Genomic DNA, 14,947 nt, shown 5'->3' on the forward strand with positions numbered 1-14,947 from the left:
AAAAGCAAACTCATCTCTTAAATGACCACAAGTACTTACTTGCATTTTTTTGTACTTGCTCTATTTATTCTGTGTTCAATATAACCAGTTTTCTACTTGAAGCATTTAATTTACTGGGCTTCAAATTTAAACCTGAGAGGATAGTAAGCCCATTGGGTTTCTCTGAATTGGAGATCTGTGTGCTGATGACACTCATGGATGCATAATGTGATCAAATTCTTACCAATAACCCAGAAAATCTCCAGGACCATATCGGCAACAGTGGTTAAGTTTTCTGGTGCATCTTCAGTGTTCTGACCCTTCTCACAAATCCCCCTCAGAGCAGACACAGGAGCCAGAGTGAGAAAACAATCCCTTCTCTCTACTCCGGAATGTCTCCTTTAGCTTGCCATTCTGTCGCTGCCCAATTCCCATGACAGGCCTCTGAGTCATACCTGAGAAATCAATTGGATATCAAGCACATTTCCCCCACTGTCCTGGGCTCTGTCTTAACTGGGTCATGAAATCTAAGGAAACCAGTTGGAGCTTGTAGGGCTTATAAACATGAGATAATACAAATCAAGAAAATCATGGTTTTACTGGAACATCCCACAGAAAGTGAAAATGAACTTGCAGCTATGTTTTCCCTGCTGCAAAAGAAGCCATTTTCAATGTAAATTCCGGTTTGCTTCTATACTCTAAAGTCATGTACTATCCTATCCAAGCAACCCGGTGCCACTGCTCTACCATTTTTGAGGGAAAGCTGCTTACTATTTTTTTCGTACAATCTTACCAGCCAAGGAAGTAAATGAATAAAAAATCTACCTGGCTTCCCAGGCAGAATGAACACATTCATCTACAAATATGACAAGTATTTTCGATGGAAGTCTAGAAAATGTTTTTTAATAACTCAACAGAAATATTTTAGTCTGGTTTGGGAAACTATTCAAGGTCTCTGACCCAAATGTCACAAATGTCATCAAATTTTCCAGAATCACTAAAACATTGATACATATATTAGCAAATCACCACGATGCATATTTTAAATAACTTACAATTTTATTTATCAATTATACTTCAATAAAACTGAAATTAAAAGAATAAAATTTAAAAGCACACACTAATATATATATATATATATATATATATATATATATATATCAGTAAATTTGTTGGACATACAAATCCAACAACTGAAGCCATTCCTGTTGTCCTATTTCATCAATTTCTACTTGCATTGTGAATCCATGTGAATTTTAGGTCCATAAGAAACACGGTTTTTTGGTGGAAGGTTTCTGTTTTATTTTCTTTCGTGTTGTTTCACCTAATATCTAGTCTACAAAATTAAAATAATATAAACGACCACAAGAGTCTTTATTATCCATCACTTCTGCTAAGTTAAAATCTATTCCATTTTAATTACACAGATTTCTTACACCCAATATGCATAGTACAGTTAAGCTCTACTTACTCCTCTGCATCGAGTAATATGATCTCAGTAATTAATAACCCTTGTGCAACTGCTTCATTAACTCCAGCTCCATCAATCTCCCAATGCAACCACACATCCAGGTGCAAAGTGCACAAAATGGGATGGGGTGAATGGTGGAGAACATTCAACCTAGGGTAATCAAATGCCTCAATAACTCCTTCCTAGGAAATACAACACAAACAATATCGCAGGGAGGTTGACCCTCAACTGCCACAGAGAATGGACACATACCCTTGTTCTTCTCTTTCCTTTGAAGAGAAACATGGAGAAGGTGTTCTAAACACCCTCAGCCATGTAAAGGATCCGTCTAAAACAAGCATTGCCTTACCAGTGTGTTCTTTCTGGGGAGGATGGTCTGAGGACACAGGTACAGATGAAATTCTATTATGTGTGGCTGGCAGAGTAAAGATTGCTACCCCAAGGATCACCAACTATTTCAGCACCAAAAATACCCTCTAAGCGGCCATGCAAAAAATAATCTCACATTGGAAAATTCCTCATTGTTTCAATTGGAAAGTAAATCTGTGGGCTATTAGAATTTTTACAAATATCACATTCTCAAGGATGTAGCTCCTTTCTTTCAAGTGCCTGTTTTATGTTTCTTGTCTATTTGTTTTTTNCACATCAAATAAGCTTTTCTTATCACCAATAAAAATGATAATTTCCAGGCTGGCTGAATGGCGCATTGGTGAGGAGTTGGCTTGGGACGCTAGCTCTGAGCAGCAGGGCCCAGGTTCAGATCCCACTAGAGGGCCAGTGACACTTCGCCCTCTAGAGCTAAGATGGTGAACAGCAGCTCAACCTGGAGCTGGGCAGCTGCAAGTCGTTGGCGACAGTGAGGCTGCAGTGGGGCTGGCTGGCAGCGGGCGTAAGCTTTGGTGAGCTGCCGTGAGCCACCATGAGCAGCCATCCAATGCCCAGCGAGTGACTGCCTCACCGGGAAGAGCGCAATGATAATACCAGCATGGGTCACTGAAGCGACATCCTCCACAATTAGGCTGAAGAACAAAAGGACAGCAGCTAGTCTGTTCCCCTTCCCTGATTCCCCAGTGCTGTTCCCCTCCCCAAATTCCCCAATAAAAAATCTTTAAAAAAAAAAAAGATAATTTCCTGTGTAACAAAAATCCTTATTTCTTTTCTCAGTGATGTTTCTTATTTCAGTTTTTTAAAACCCATAAATGAAAGTTATTTATTATCTTACAGGAGATACACCTTGTTGGTTTTAGATTTGCTTACTTTAAAAATTCTCTGATAGTAACGCAGAAATCAGAAACCTGCATACTTCTCTCACTCCTTACTGAATTCAAAAGCACTAGTTATCCAGACATTTTAATTAATATGTGCTAACTTCGTACTATTGTTCACTTAAAGACCAGCCCATTAAACATGAAAAGCTTAGATTTTATAGCGCTCCTTTTCAAATGCAATCTCTCAGAATTCTGGAAACAAAGACACTAATAACATGCTATCAATTTTATTTACAGAAACACAAGACAAGAACTAATTCCAAATGACAGTTTTAGCAGGATAAAGCAAATAAAGAAAGAACTTAGGAAGAATGGTAAGAATACTTCATTTCTCATTCTGACCAGTCATTTGATAGAGAATATTATGGTATTATGGAAATAAAACTTACTCAACTAATTTTTCAAAGATTTTCTAACTTGGTATTTGATTCAAAAGGTCTAGTCCTCACATTCAAAAGGTCTAGTCCCCACAAGAAAATTAAAGTAATCGTTTACTTAAGGCATCATCTTTACTTAAGGGCATCATAGCCTTACCCTGGTAAGTAGAGATTTAAGGGAAAAGCCTGGTATGTAACCATGAAGGCCAGCCTATCACATTGGAGTAAGGCTCACAGAGGCAGTCAAACTGACTGAGTAGAGAATATGGGAAATTCAAGGGCATACTAAAACTTACTAAGAGGTTATCTGGCAAACATTTTATAATTATATCTAACGGTCCTTTCAAAGAACAAATAGTATACATACCTGTGTAGTTTTGGTGACCTTAGTTTACCGTCAGGACCAACCTCTTCAATGGATCTGAAGTAGGTGACCCAACAGCATAACCTTCCCAAGTGAACTGTCCCTCACATACTAAGTCCAAGACTATGATCCCAGGGCCTTCTTGTATAGGTTTCCGGATTCTTGCTTTGGTTCCCTTCCACTCCCCCAATCTGGAATCTCAGGCCAGTCGTTTAACCTCCCCTGGTGTTATGGACTGAACTGTGCACCGCCCCCCCCCAATCCCTGTGTTGAAGCCCTAATACGCAATGTGATGGTATTTAGAGATGGGGGATTTAAAGAGGTAACTACGGATAGATGAGGTCAGAGGGTGCAGCTCTAATTCAACAAGACTGGTGTCCTCATAAGAAAAGAAAGACACATAGAGGACAGACTATATGAGGAAACAGCTAGAAGGCGGCTGTCTGCATGCTAAGGACAGAGGCCTCAGGAGAAACCAAACCTGCCTACACGTTGACCTTGGACTTCCAGCCTCCCAAACGGTGAGAAAAGAAACATCTGTTGTTTGAGCCACCTAGTTGGCGATATTTTGTTGCAGCAGCCCGGGAGGACTAACACATCTGGCTGCAGTGTCTTCACCTAGTAGGGATGATCCCTCAAAACTGAACACTGGAAGCACCTCATAGTTGAAAATTAAAAAGGCATGAAGCAAGGTGTCTGGAAAACAGTGAGAAGACAGTAAGCAGAACCTGCTGTGCTTGGTATTACCAAGGAAAGGCAGGAGATGAAAACCTAGTTGCCTGTGCTGGAATTGAGCCTACAATCCTTATATACCAACACCAGGCCCCAGAATATTACCATCCCAGTGCATTCATGTCAGCCATTTATCTCCAAGCACTTATACCCTACACACTCAGAAAACAAGGTGAAAGGTGAGAGAGGTCTCAGGCTAGTCGACGAGACAGATAAGAGGGCCATCCTGTAAAAAGAGTCATACACAAAGAATAAGTTTAGAAAGAAGAGACCGGGAAATTAAAGACACCTGTGGTTCCCAGTCACAGCTCTAAGAATGAGGCCTGAAAATACCCAAAGAACCATTCACTTGCAGTGGGGCCCAGGAATCTGTATTTTTAATAAATGCTCAAAATAATGCTGATGGAAATCCAGGTTTGAGAGCCACGGATNCTTCCATTGGTGTGTTATTAGTGAATAAAGTTCAGGGACAACATTAACGTGTTACTCCTCATTAAGGGAAAAGTTAAGTCTAAAGTAAGGGGCAACAAAGGAAGTCTCTCAACATCAAGCCAAGAGTCTCAACAGGCCAGATTATTTTCAGGCTGCCTTTTATCTGCCCCGATTATAATGTGAAACCCAACCATCACTTACTTCATACTCGGGAATGTGGATGGAAAGTGAAGAGGTGAACAATAAGTAACAGGCAAGGAAGTCAAAGAAACAGGATTGAAAGGACAAGAATGCTTGCCTTAGAGGAGGTGTTCCAAAAACAAACTCGGAACAAACTCACAATGCTTCCCAGTCAGAAAACAGAGATTGTTTTCTTGGCTCTGCCACTGAAACGTAAGTGCTATGGGCAGTTTCTTAACCTGCCTGGGGTTCAGTTACCTAATCCCTGGGAGAAGGACTAAGGCACATTACCACGATGGGTGAGAGGCAGTTAAGTTACTGGGTCATTGTCCTGCACTGACTTAGCTAAACCTGCCCAATGCAAGTTACATAATATCCTAGGGACTCTGTATACTCATCTGTAAAATGGGGTCATAATGGTGCCAGGAAATCTAATAGTACATCACAAGAGAGAACGTCCCATATTAGCACGATCATTAGTACTCATAAGTACTCAGCACCATCATCATCACTCCGATTGTTAGTCACATACTCACATCACGACTCATGATTCCCTACTGTTTATAACTTTATATAACCTTCCTTGTCTCTCCCTCTTCTTATGTCTCTCTCTTGTACCCTTAGGGTCCGCCTATCTTTCCTTCTCATAAAAAGTCACTTAACATTTAAGCCTCAGTTTTCTGGCATTCAAAATAAAAGAAATAGAAATTGCCATAAAAAATTAAATAATGCAAAAAATGTAAAACTTCTGCAGGTTTCTGTCAGCCTGAGAAGGGCATACAAATGAGAACTGATTGAAAACAAATGAGAACAAAACAAGGATGATTTTTGTTGTTATTTATCATTATGAATACTACTAAAAAAGTTAAGACTCTTAAGGCTAAGAAGTAGCTACCTATCAATAGCTAGAGTAAATCTACAATGAGATGAATACTATAAAATGTAGACAAAATCCATTAAGAATCGCAGCATTAAAAAATTCTAACTAAGGAAAACAATATCTGAAATGCTTGGTGTACAAAAAGAAATAAGTCCATAAATGTTCCCAGCGAATCAAAAAAACAAAAGCAAAAACAAAAAAAACACATGTCTTACAAAGGTGTTAGAGGTAATAAGTAATGAAGTTCTTTAAGGGGCCCAGTAACCCTAGGAAATCACACTCACACACAATTTCCCACTACCGGAACAGAGAAAGTGCAAAAACAGAACCCTCTGAAGATGAATGCTGCAGCTGTTAGTTGAACAATCCCCAGCGACAAGAAGCCTCAATTTACTGAACAGCAAAACCTGCTTTTTCCATCTTCATGACCGCAGTGATTCAACATGGATCAATTACTAGTTTGATCACCTACAGCCAAGAAGACAAAAGGAATACAGGAATGAGAAATTAAAAATGTGCTTTCCATGGTGATGATTAATTTTATGTGTGAACTTGACTGCTTAGATTTGGGTGAAACATTATTTCAAGGTGTGACTATTAAGGTGTTTCTAGATGAAATTAGCATTTCAATGGATAGCCTGAGAAAAGCCTACAGCCCTCCCCAATGTAGGTGAGCTTCAAGCAAAGTGTTAAGGGCCTAAACAGAACAAAAAGGCAAAGGCATAAAGTCTACTTCTGACTGCTGGGCTGAGACATTCAGATGAAACTTACACCACTGGCTATTCTGGGTCTCCTGGGATTTTCAGCTTCTCTAAATCACCTGAGCCAATTCTATGTAACAAATCTCTTACTTTGATTTGCTTGGTTTGCTTTATTTTGATATATATATATATATATATATATATATATATATATTATATATATATATATATATATATATATATATATATATATATATATATATATATATCCTACTGGTTCTGTTTCTCTGGTGAACTCTAAAAATATACTAAAATTTCAAGTGAGTTATTCAGCATCCCATGTTCTCTAATTCATCGGCCAAACTTTTTTCCCCCTTAATTTATTCTTTTTCATTATTACTAATAAAACCCAAAATATCATAAAATACTTAAAAATATGACTTACCAATTCCTAAGCATCCAATATGCATCTTTTCCCAATTGCATTATAATTTTTTCTATTTTACAATTTGTTGATTGATTCAAGATCCAAAAATGGTCTATACATTAGTAAGATAAATTGATGTACTCCTCAGTCTTTTAAAATACCTGTTTCCCTAGCATCTCCTTTACTCCCTTTGTTTTAAAACTAAATCTTTTGTATTCTGATGTTCCCCATGGTCTAGATTTTGCCAATTTTGCTAATTACATCCACATCGTGTCTTTTAACATGTTACCCTATTTATTTCCTATAAATTGACCTAGGTCTAGAGGCTTGATCAGACTAAAGTTCCATATATTTCTGGTAAGACTAGTTCATACATGGTGTTGTAGACCTTTGTGAAGCACATCATATCTGTCTCCCTATTTCATGCGAGTGGCCTTCAATGATTATTGCCTACATCCATGTATTTCTTGGGGGTGTCAAATTGGTATCACCACTGGTGTAATCTTCCCTGAATCCATCAAAAACTACAAGTATGACGATCTCAAAAACAAAACTGTGGCTTTATTAGCTGAAATACTTTTTAAAAGATGCTTCATCAACCATTTCGTTACCTGTCTGGACTTAAGACAGTCAATGCTTTCACAAGTTTTAAGGTTGTCTGAATCTTATTCTCTACTAAATTCTTTAGGAAGAACTCACAGGAATAATATTTCCCGATTTCTGGCACATTCACAATAACTTACTACACGATTATACTTGAAGATCAGTTTGGCTGGTTATAACTTTCATGGCTCAAATTTTCTTTCATGATTATCTTAAATTTGATACCCCATTGTTCGTTTTGTTTTGTTTTTGGCATAAATCATTGCTGTCAAGAAAAGTTTCATGAGAATCTAATTTTCTTTCCCTTATATAGTGGTAAAGTCATTTTTCTTGGACACTCAAAGGTTTCTTTTTCTTTTCATTAAAGACCATACTTTGACTATACTTTGTCTCAGTGATGATCTGAGATGATTTTATGAGGAACAAAGTGGCCCTTCCAATTACGTAGCTTCAAGAAGTCTTATTTCAATAAATTTTTATGGTTCTTTAATATTGTTTCTTTTACTTCTGTTTAATTTCTATTTCTTCTTGTAGGCCTCCTATTATATACATTTGGTTCACTTTTAGATAGTTTCTATACAACTTTTCCTGAAATATTTTTTCATTTCTGCATTTTTCTTTGATTAAAATGTTGCATATCCACCTCCTCTACTTTCTCGAAGTATTAACAATTGTGTTTACTTGATATTACATGTTTTTCTAGTTTACTCCTAATTTCTAAAATCATTGTTTTACTTCTACTTTTTTACCTTAATTCTGCCATCTCTTTTCAAATCTTCATTTCTGAGTTTCCGAATACAGATGTATAATGCTCTTTCGTACCTCCTATCATGTTCGTAATATTTTTGTCATTTGAAAATACTGGGTATATAGTTTTCAATTGTTGTGAGTACTGTTGCTTATTTTCTCTTTAACTATCATAACTTTGCATGGAGTTCAACTATACATCCTATTGCTCACTTTTTTATGTTAAATAAATAGAGGGTTTTGTAGTTGAGATTCTCTTATTCAAAGGTCTAGATCTGCTGCTTTTATTGATCTCACAAAGTGACTCTGAAATCTGACCATGTGCTCTCACAGATCTGTGTGTTTGGCTCGCACACATTTATCTGAGCCTTCTCTTTCCTTGACCCTCACTGCCCCATCTTGCTCAGTCTGCGTTCTACTCCCAGCACTTCCTCCTGGATGCTGAGTTCTACCATAGAAAGGACATTCAGTTGTTAGTTTGGGAAATGATAGAGCCCAGACATCGCCAGACCTTGCTCCATGGCCGTCTCCTTGTCCTCACTCAGGAACGAGATATCCTGTGGAACCGCTCTTAGCTATGGATACACATTCCATGTAGGACCACCACACTTTCCTATGGGTATCTGTGGCTAATTCGGGAGATTAAGATAGCCCCTTGCTTTCCTTCCTCTAGGCCAATTCCACACAGGTCTTAGCTGTTCAATGGCTTGTTCCAGCCACACATATTCTGAGGCCACACAGATGCCTAGTAGCCTAGTTTTATTGCAGATCTTGGTTGTGGTTTCATAGTTTAGTTTCCCTACTTCCTCTATTTTTTTCATGGAAAAATCTGAGATTTAAAATCTGTCACCACTGGTGTTCTCTTCCCAGAGTTCATTGCAAACTAAAATTATAATGATTCTAAAGTCAAAACAATCAATTCTTTTTTATTTCTTGTAAATAATAAGTACAAAAAATATTTCAACTATCCCTCAGATCAAATACTTCCACTTACCAATGAATTCTGTGAAATGTCTCAATCACTTTAAAATTTTCTCATGACATAATTTTAATGATTTAAATGAAAAAGGTTTAGAATTATCTTTTCTTAGATTAACATTACCTCTTTGTATGTGTGTGTATGTGTGTATGTGTGTGTGTGTGTGTATCATAAAATATATACAGAAAGAGATTAAATAATGAAACCCTCATGTATCTACCAACAAGCTTCACAGCATTAAATTTAAATTAATGTTATCAATAAATTATCTCTCCCCAAAAGCGCCATTTCCATGTGAACTCAGAAAAGAAACCATTCTGTCAATTCTTTCTCACCAAAGCCTTCAAATCTGGTCACTTCTCTGTATCTCCCCCATTAACATCCTCAACCAAACTTTCATCATCTGTCACCAAGGCCACTGCAAAAACAGCCATTGATGTCACTCTTCAATCCATTTTCAAATAATGTATCAACAATTTGAATATATGCAGCCATGGGTATTTTTCTGGGGAAAAGGTGCCCAAGGAGTCCTTGGCCCCCAAAACCTTAGGAACCAGTAGAGCTACAACTGTCTAGAAGCTACATGGGATACAGTAAACAGTCCACCATTTCTTCTGGGTTTAAGGATCCTGTTCAGGAATGCCAAGACACAATATATATTCAGGAATGCCAAGACACAAAACAGCAGCAGGTCTAAAGTCCTACTCCGAACTAAGTTATCTTGCTATTTCAACTTTACCTCCCTGGACCTCAATTTCCTCATCTAATAAATATGAGTTTGACTATTGGGTTGTCAGAAAAGTCACAACATATTTTTTCTATGTTTTTCATTGCAAAAAATCATCAAGACTTTTCCAACAACCCAATAGAGATCAGGGGTCAGCAAACTTTTGAGACGGAAGAGTCAATCCTGTCCCTCGCAACAATTTAAAAATTATTCGAGAGCCATAAAACAAATGAAATCACCATTATGTGAATACATCCTTTAAAAATGTTATAAATGAAACTACGATAGTTTTATTTTCATTTTCAATTTTACTTCAAAGCCACATGTACGTACCCAAAGAGCCACATGTGGCTCACCAGCTGCAATTTGCTGAGCCCTGGATTAGATGATCTTTCAGTCACCTTACAGATTTCATAACAAAGTTAAAAGAGTTATTCAACAGGAGTCAAGGAACACCCAGCAAACTAAAGGCATTAGTTCTGCTACAGAAAAATCCTCATTTGCAGTGATATTTTTGGGGGTTAATGATGGCCAGTAACCAGTAATTTTTACAAAATAATACAGCTTACAATTAAATAAAAATGAAGATGGTGAGAGGTCCGTTCTAGAATTCTAAACGCTAGTTATGTTTCCAGGGCAAATCGGGAACTGGCTCTGCTTTGTTCACTGCTGTACCCTAGTGCCTCTCACAGTGCCCAGCACGTAACGGGCTTTATAAATATTTGTTGTATGGATGCATGGGCCTCCCTTAACCTTATGAAGAGCCAGTATGTTTTTCATCTTGCTTGGTAAAGACTCAGACCATACAGCAATATGGTTCTCAATAAGCACTGGCAATAAAGCAGGGATAAACTACTTTTGCTCAGTAAAACAATTGAAGCCCATCATCTGGGTCCCTACGATCTTGCCAATATATATAAGCTCACATTCTCCATTAGCTCAAATGAGAGATGACACTGGAAAATGGTTATGCCCATTATAATGTATTCCACCTCTAGGCTGCATTGGAAACAGGATTATAGCTGGCAAGATGGGATTTCTTTTAATAATAAACAAAACTAAACTTGAGAAAGCAGAACCATTAACAACCAAACCGGCAGGCAGGTCACATAGCACCTGAGTTTGAGGCAGCCCTTCTGCGCAGAGGGGAGATGCACTAGACTCAGGGCTCGGCAGATGTTAGTGTGAATCCTGTCTCTGCTACTGGCCACCCTAAGGCTCAGCATCTTTATTTGTAAAATAGAGATAAAAACTGTGGTTCTGACGGAGTTGCTGCTGGGGGTAAATGAGATCAGGTATGCACAGCACTCAGCAAGTACTTGGCACAAAGCAGAAATGCAGTAAAATTTATTCTCCACAGCCCTTCCAAGTCATCCTAGATCAATTTTGAGAGAGAGAGAGAGAGAGAGAGAGGAGAGCTAGTCTGTAAAGGCACCCATTTTTTTACATATGTTCTTTCTCCTTTTACTTATACATTAAATAAAGACTGGACACCCTAGGTAGCTATTTCTAACTTTATACAATTTTAAACAGCCTTCCATGTAACTCACAGTTCCCTGAGGTCTGAGAAGACTTGAAGAGCAGATCTTAAATTATAAACAAACAAACAAAAAATCAGAAAACATAAGGGGCTACCAGACAGAGGGTGAACTACAGCAAGTCAAATCTCAACAAAGCAAGTTATGGCCAGACACAGTTCTCCTGGAGGATTTCAGAGCTGCCCTCTGTTAAGAACAAGCAAAGCTTGTCCTTGAATCTGTTCTTTTATACAAGAGGTGGAATGATGTAATAGCTACTGAACACGAGCTCATAAGTAAGATGGCCCAAGAGAGCATCCTAAGGCCACCACGAGGCTAATTAACCCTGGGCACAGTTAAGGAGCCCATGGGAGGAGCAAGAAGGCCCAAGTTCAAATCCTCCTCTACCACTTACTAATTGGGACTTTGGGAAGGCACCTTAACTTTCTCCACTTCAATTTCTGCATCTGTAAAAATAATATCTCATAAGATACTATTTTTAAGGTTAATGTAATAGCTAAATGGCACTTAGAAGAATGCTTGGCACATATAAAAACACTACAGACATGTTTGGGACATAAAGAAACCTCTTTGCTTGTTTTGTCATGTAAAAACAGTGACAGCCCCTTCATCAGAAGATTGCTGGGACAAATTGATCCCATGCAGAGTATAGCACTGGGCCAGGGATACAGTATGTGTTCAAGAAATGACTATTAATACCGTAACTATTAATACAACTGCCACTATTATAGTAAAGGCATCCAGAACTCAAGCCACGATAGCTGAAAAACAAACCAGTAAAATTACACACACATGTACACACACACACATATAAACACACACACATGTAGATTTAAGTTCTTTTTTTTTTTTTATAAATGGGTAGAATTTATTTTACACATGAAGATATCAAATGAGGATACAAGTGAGGATACATAGTGCCATGGCAATTTTGTGACATGGTCAAATCATGACGTGGTACAGATTGCTGAGAATAAGAAGTAAGAGATCACACTGGTGCCAAAGAAACGGTACATATTTATTAGAACATGTAAGGTTTGGCCTACTATGTATGTAGGAAAGTATAGTCAGACAGTAAATGGCTCTATTCAAAACAGGTGAGTTCAAAACAAAGCTTTTCCCATTTTCTGAAACTTGCTCTTTCCAAACCATTTTTCATTGTTCATCTTCCGGCCTCTTTAAATACACTGCCAGAAATTCTGTTATTTAAAAGTGTAGGTAGGGGTTAACACAATAACCACCAATCAGAGGATAGCATGTAAGCCTAGCAGAGTTTGACACTTCATAAAACCAAAACTTTTACAATCTGTTCTTTCTTCTCGCTATCTCTTCATTCCTCTACACAATTTTTTATTTTATTTTATTTTTTATTTTTTTTAAGATTTTTATTGGGGAATTGGAGGGATGGGAACAGTGCTGGGGAATTGGGGGAAGGGGAACAGACAAGTTGCTGTCCTTTTGTTCTTCAGTCTAGTTGTGGAGGACGTTGCTTCACTTCACTGGCAGCTGCCTGTGACTCACAACAGCCCAGCTCCAGGTCAAGCTGTTGCTCACCATCTTAGCTGTAGAGGGCGCAGCGTCACTGGCCCTAATGTGGGGTCCGAACCGGGGCCCTGCTGCTCAGAGCTAGAGTCCCAAACCAACCATTAACCAAAACGCCACTCAGCCGGCTCAGATTTTAGTTCTTATATTCCTCACTCTCTGAAGCCTTGGATTCCATCCTCTGCCATTAAGTTCAGCCCCATGTGACATCTCATGCTAGAGATTTTTACTATCATCCACCTAACTAACTTGCCCTAGTATCTCAAGGCCCTGGTCTTTGCTAAACAATAATGGAAGGGAATCTGTTTAAGGTAATCTAAGCAATTATTCATTGCATGTAACAGTACTGATTATAGGATTTAAAATTTAAATGTCTCCATAAAGCGCGGAGCATTTAAGACCCTAAGATAGGTCTGCACATTTAAATGAACCAAGCATCCTGAACCAGTAGGTATACATTAAATACTCATCAAGCCAGCAAAACAGTTGTTCACAGCATTTTTGTCTGCTTCAGTGCCCTCAAACACTTCCCCCATTCCTATGGGCATCACAGTATTTAACTCAGGGCTGGAGCAGTATGGGCTACTAAGTGTGGGTAGTAGATCTTTAAAGACCCAGAACCATTTTGCTGACATTGTTTCCTGCCCCTGAAGAATTTCTCCTATGGAAACCAGCTAATTGAGGAGCTACGTGGAATCCTAGAAAGTTAAATGATCAACCTGACTTGAAGTTGGTGAGTAAAGGTGCGCATGTTTGTTTAGAATAATCCTCAACCTACACTGTGGAAAGCCACTAATGAGGCATTATGTGGACACTTAGGAAATTGGATAACAAATCCGGGTTTAAAATGATAAGTTTTCATTGTATTGTAAAACGTACAGATCCATTTTGAATGATCTGCAACCTCGTATGAAAGATTATGATGTACAAAAGGAAAATTGATCATGCCCTAAAAAGAAGGCAGAGAATAAATTTGTTGAATGGCTGACAGGTGGATTGACAAAGTGAACGAAGAAATGAATGTCAATACTGTGGCTCAATTACCTCTCAGACAGTAAATCTAAAATCATGGCTACAACACTCCCCCCTCCCCCCCCCAAAAAAAAACCACCTAAAGCTACCAGAAAGAAGTTGCTCCAGAGTCTGTTCTTTGCAGCAAAGATGTGCTCTATCGGGGTACAAGCACCTCTTCATCCTGCAAAACCACATTCATTTCTAAACATGCTACATCCCAGTAGTTTTACCTCCCAAGACTGAGGAAAGACTTGTGGTTCCCCCCGCCCCCCACTGTGTCCTCAAGCTCATTCTGAAATAAAAGCTCCTTTTGAAGATGGGCCCACTAATAAATTAAATTATTTCTGTTATGCCATACCTAATGGAGAAAAAGCGCAGAGCTCAAGATGAACAATAATCTAAACCATTAGATCTGATTTGTAACCTAATGATATTCTGGAACTGGCAGAAGAACAAAACAAAAGCTGAGCTGTAATAACAGGCAAGGTGTGCTGTCAGCACTGTTGAGGGAATTTTTATATCCTAAGCCTGTGGGAATTTGGAAATGGTCCACCGTGCTATTTTTTCCTTATCTGACTGACACAGCCATTACACCTTTAAATTAAGTTTAATAATGTATATTGCCTTTGTTAATCAGAATATGAAAGCTAAAGTTGTGATCTGTGAAAAAGCAGAGCATTTTACAGTACTGGGCTCAGGCATGATTGAATAGGGCACTTCTGTGATTCAGCTTTGGTCAAACAGAGGGCGGGTTACATGACCCAAGAGAGATTGATTCATTTCCCACAATGCTGATAACTCTGGCTCCTTTCTCAGTTTTCTGGACACAGAGCGGATACATTAGTCAACTTGGCTGCTATATAGGTCAGATTTCTGCTACAATAATATTATGTGACCAGAAAAAGAAAAGAATTTTGGTGGTGGACACCAATAGGGCTTATTTCTTGCTCACTGGTGTCCAGGTATGCTGGATGACAGCCTTAAGC

The 14,947-nt window shown here is 38.4% G+C and overlaps 1 protein-coding gene across 1 annotated transcript in view; it reads right to left on the reverse strand.

Moving 5' to 3' along the window:
• The window catches only part of LOC109395835 (receptor-type tyrosine-protein phosphatase gamma-like), a gene marked incomplete at its 3' end in the record, with an annotated part of 531,517 nt that overhangs the window by 266,474 nt on the left and 250,096 nt on the right, over positions 1-14,947 (reverse strand). The window lies entirely within an intron of this gene.

This window comes from Hipposideros armiger, unplaced genomic scaffold (genome assembly GCF_001890085.2).
Source record: "Hipposideros armiger isolate ML-2016 unplaced genomic scaffold, ASM189008v1 scaffold_487, whole genome shotgun sequence".
Lineage (NCBI taxonomy): Eukaryota > Metazoa > Chordata > Mammalia > Chiroptera > Hipposideridae > Hipposideros > Hipposideros armiger.